The sequence below is a fragment of the Leptonychotes weddellii genome, chromosome 2 (assembly GCF_054177405.1).
Source record: "Leptonychotes weddellii isolate Sample4059 chromosome 2, ASM5417740v2, whole genome shotgun sequence".
Classification (NCBI taxonomy): Eukaryota; Metazoa; Chordata; class Mammalia; order Carnivora; family Phocidae; genus Leptonychotes; species Leptonychotes weddellii.
Window position 1 is genome coordinate 89,843 of NC_138370.1, and position 4,720 is coordinate 94,562.

The 4,720-nt window shown below is 52.4% G+C and overlaps 1 pseudogene; it reads left to right on the forward strand.

Annotated features, from left to right (window-relative positions):
* The first annotated feature begins 2,317 nt into the window (after nt 1-2,317).
* Nucleotides 2,318-3,495, forward strand: LOC102737102 (ADP/ATP translocase 2 pseudogene; annotated as a pseudogene).
* Nucleotides 3,496-4,720: the final 1,225 nt, after the last annotated feature.

Below are 4,720 nucleotides of genomic sequence, written 5' to 3' on the forward strand. Positions count from 1 at the left end.
CTCTTTGGTTAGGTTTATTCCAAGGTATCTTATGGTTTTTGGTGCAATTGTAAATGGAATCGATTCTCTAATTTCTGTTTTTACAGTTACGTTGTTAGTGTATAAGAAAGCAACTGATTTCTGTGCATTGATTTTGTATCCTGCCACATTACTGAATTGCTGGATGAGTTCTAGTAATTTGGGGGTGGAGTCTTTTGGGTTCTCCACATAAAGTATCATGTCATCTGCAAAGAGGGAGAGTTTGACTTCTTCTTTGCCAATTTGAATGTCTTTTATTTCTTTTTGTTGTCTGATTGCTAAGGCTAGGACTTCTAGTACTTTGTTGAACAATAGTGGTGAGAGTGGGCATCCCTGTCCTCTTCCTGACCTTAGGGGAAAAGCTCTCAGTTTTTCCCACTGAGAATGATATTCGCTGTGGGTTTTTCATAGATGGCTTTTATGATATTGAGGTATGTTCCCTCTATCCCTACACTCTGAAGAGTTTTAATCAGGAAAGGATACTGTATTTTGTCGAATGCTTTTTCTGCATCAGACAACTTTAAACAATTACCTTTTGGTAGCAATAAAAACTAGCTTAATCCAAAGGGAATTTGTTGGCTCACATCACAAAGATCTGGGGGAGAGGCCAGCTGCAGTCATGGCTGGATATAGGCGTTTAAACAATTTTGTCAAAAATGGTTTGCTTTCTGTCCCCCACCTGTCCTCCCTCCCTCCACCCTCTGTCCCCTGTTCCCTGACCTTCCATCCACCCTCTCCTCCCTCTTCTTGTCTCTGCCTCTCTGTGGATGTCACCCTGCTGTTCTCCGCTGCACACAGCGTCCTACAAACAGCATCTGCTCATCCCTTAGAGCAGGAACCCCTGAGGAAGAAGCACCATCGACCTCGTGTTCATACGTTTGCAGGGAGAATGTTACTTGACTTGGCTAGGTCACCCGCCAGTGTCCGAACAGTCACATGCCCGAGTGCAAGAATTCTCCCATGACTCTGAGCCAGGTAGAGCATGCCTCCCCGAGGAAGAGATGCCGAGCAGCAGAGAGCGGTGGCTGCCTGGGTGTGCTGCTGAAGCTAGACTGCACACTTCACAGCCAGGACCCGGCATCAGCTTGTGCCCCATGCAGCTCGATGGGGGTAAAATGGAGGTAAATCAAAGTGTTGTGTTGACACAGAGAAAGGACAAGGACTCCCAGTCCAGTCTGAGAGCATCGGGGCCCCACAAGGGAGGTGGCATCTGCACTGCTCTTGAGGAGCTCCTAAGAATACCTGGGATGGACTTGAGGTTGTTTTCCTCAACCCAAGTCTGAATGTGCAGGAGTGATGTTACCTGCTCCGTTTGCTCTGAGGGTAAGACGAGAGCCCCCTCCACCATCCTTGGACATCTGGCTGCTGAAATGACCACGCTGAGATACTTCATCTTTCTTCGAGGGAAAATACATCAATATATTACACATTTGAAGCCCATTGCTTCTGTCTAATCCATGGTTAAGGTATGAATTAAATACCCGTGGGTATGCTTCAACCCCGTCTCCTGTTTCTGCCCAGCCGGCCATATGTAAGGCTCCTGAAAGGCAGGTTTCCAGCTGTTTGCTCGGTATAGATGCAGACTTTGGGCTCACCTGCCCCATCGGTCCAGGTGAGCGAGGTGGGGGCTCCTCACTGAGTGGACGCCAGGAAAAACGGGTCTGCACCAAGGTATGAAACTGGTTTTTGTTTTTTTTTTAAGATTTTATTTATTTATTTGAGAGAGAGAGAATGAGAGACAGAGAGCACGAGAGGGAGGAGGGTCAGAGGGAGAAGCAGACTCCCCGCTGAGCAGGGAGCCCGATGCGGGACTCGATCCAGGGACCCCGGGATCATGACCTGAGCCGAAGGCAGTCGCCTAACCAACTGAGCCACCCAGGCGCCCATGAAACTGGTTTTTAAGCAAATGGGAAATCCTGTAAGTTTAGAATTTTTAAATGAAATCTAAATAGAATTAATTTATAATGTACTTTTTTTTATATTTCAGGTATTTTTTATTTCTTCAAATTTATCAGGAGTGACTGAAATAAAAGATATAATTGAGTCCCGTCATCATGGAAATAGCTGTAAGAGAAAACTGATCAGATGACTATCATTGCTTCCCGTTTTCAACCAGTGGAACAGTTGCCATTGATGAATAGACAGCCAGCAGTCTGTCAAGAATGCTCAAGACGCATTACGTAATACAACATGCCTGTTCACGGGGGGAAGACTAGGACAGAACTTATGTGAACTTGATTTCATCATACAAGACCAGCACGAAAGCAGCACCCGTGCCTCTGGGAACATTGGACCACGGCCACCTCCAAGATGGCGGTAGCGCCCATCGAGCGGGTCAAGCTGCTGCTGCAGGTGCAGCATGCCAGCAAGCAGATCACCGCAGATGAGCAATACAAGGGCATTACAGACTGTGTGGTTCGCATCCCCAAGGAGCAGGGAGTCCCGTCCTCTGGCGCGGTAACCTGGCCAATGTCATCAGACACTTCCCCACCCAAGCTCTCAACTTCGCCTTCAAGGATAGACAAGCAGATCCCCTGGGTGGCGCGGACAAGAGAATCCAGTTTGGGCGCTACTTTGCGGGAATCTGGCGTCAGGTGGTGCCGCTGGGGCCACGTCCTGGTGTTTTGTGTATCCTCTTGATTTTGCCCATACCCGGCTAGCAGCCGATGTGGGCAAAGCTGGAGCTGAAAGGGAATTCGGAGGCCTCAGTGACTGCCTGGTTAAGGTCTACAAATCTGGTGGGATTAAGGGCCTCTACCAAGGCTTTAATGTGTCTGTGCAGGGCATTATCATCTACCGAGCTGCCTGCTTCGGTATCTATGACACCGCAAAGGGGATGCTTCCAGATCCCAAGAATACTCACGTCTTCATCAGCTGGATGATCGCACAATCCGTCACAGCGGTTGCCGGGTTGACTTCCTACTCGTCTGACACTGTTCGCCGCCAGAAGATGATGCAGTCAGGGCACAAAGGGACTGACATCATGTACATGGGCACAGTAGACGGCTGGATGAAGATCGCTCGTGATGAAGGAGCCAGAGTGGTTTTCAAGGGGCCGTGGTATAATGCACATATTTTAAAGAGAGGTGGAGACTAGATCTGACGAGCTGGCAGTTTGGGCCTGGGGCGGGGTGGATGTCCGTTTCCTCCTCTGCAGCACAGCCCGCGGCCCCCCCGGGGGCCATGCCGCCCACGTGCATTAGCTTCGGCAGCTTTCACTGTAGCTGGATCCTCCATCCTACTGTAAAGAAACCTGGAAAGGGCTCCAGCGCCAGTTTTGAGAGAGGCGTGGGCCAGGTCAGTCATCCACGCCCCTGGTTCTCTGTGTCTGCTGGGTGTCCGGCTCTGCTGTGGACCAGGGATGTCCGTGGGAACTCTCCCGGGGGCGGGCATGGCTGTGTCCGCGCAGGGTGCCCGCCACCTGGCTCCTGAGCACCTAAATGCAGCCCAGATGGCCAAGGAACTGAATTTCTGACTTGGTCCCTTTTCACTCTCTTGAATTCCACTTTCAGTGGCGGCATGTGCCTGATGGCTCCCGCTTTGGACTGCGCCAGTCTGGGCCATGCGGATGCAGTGATGTCGGGACATCCCGGTCCCGTCTCAGGGAGCGCATACTCAAGCCGGGCAGGTGGTCCCCTCAGGAGGCCTGGCAGCGAGGAGGAGGTCAGGTCTCGTTCTGAACCCCCGGAGGCCTGTATTCTCAGCGCAGGAACATTCACTGAGCACCCACTACGTTCCAGGCAACGGGAGAGAAATGAACACACATCCCTGGCCTTTGGCATGCTGCTCCTGGTCGGAAGCCAATGGGCGGTGGAAGCTCCCAGAAGGACGTGGCAGGCACACAGGGGCTCTAGGTCGTGTAAGTGCAGGAATCCGCACGTGACGGCCGCCGTGGCATAACTGTCTCCACGCGCGTTGTGCTGTGAGCAGCAGGGGCGTCCAGAGGGTCCTTGTCAGCCCTCAGAGTCACACGGTGTGTTGGAGGAACGCACACCTCTACGCAGAGGAGGGGGGCGGGCGGGCTCCGAGCTGCGGCAGGAGGGCGCAGGGGGTGTTCAAGGCTCTTACTGCCTCCGCGTTCCCAGGCAGAACGACACCCTTTTCCTGTAAGTGCCCCAGCGTGGTCTCCTCGGATGTTTCACGCTGATGGGCCTGAGGACGGCCCTGCTTTTTCACCCAGGCAGAGAGACGGTCCTCGAGGGGCCGCAGCGGCTGTTCCAGGAGAAGCTGCTGCCCAGATCGCACATGCTGTCTTCAGGAGAGCTCCGAATGCCTCTGGCCAGAAGCAGGCTCGGGCTGCGGGTTCAGAACAGCTTCTGGTCTAAACCCAACTTAATCATGGTCTCTGATCTTTTTTTTTTTCTAAAGATTTTATTTATTTATTTGTGAGAGAGAGAATGAGAGAGAGAGCACATGAGAGGGGGGAGGGTCAGAGGGAGAAGCAGACTCCCCGCCGAGCAGGGAGCCCGATGCGGGACTCGATCCAGGGACTCCAGGATCATGACCTGAGCCGAAGGCAGTCGCTTAACCGACTGAGCCACCCAGGTGCCCCACCGACACTGCCTTCTCAGGGCATCCCAGCCACCCTCTGTTGACTGTCACGCTTCCATTCCGCCCAGACCCAGTAGCCTGCAAAGCACAACAGATGTGCACTGCGTTCTTTGACCCAGAAAATTCACTCATCCCCAGTGTGCAATCTTTG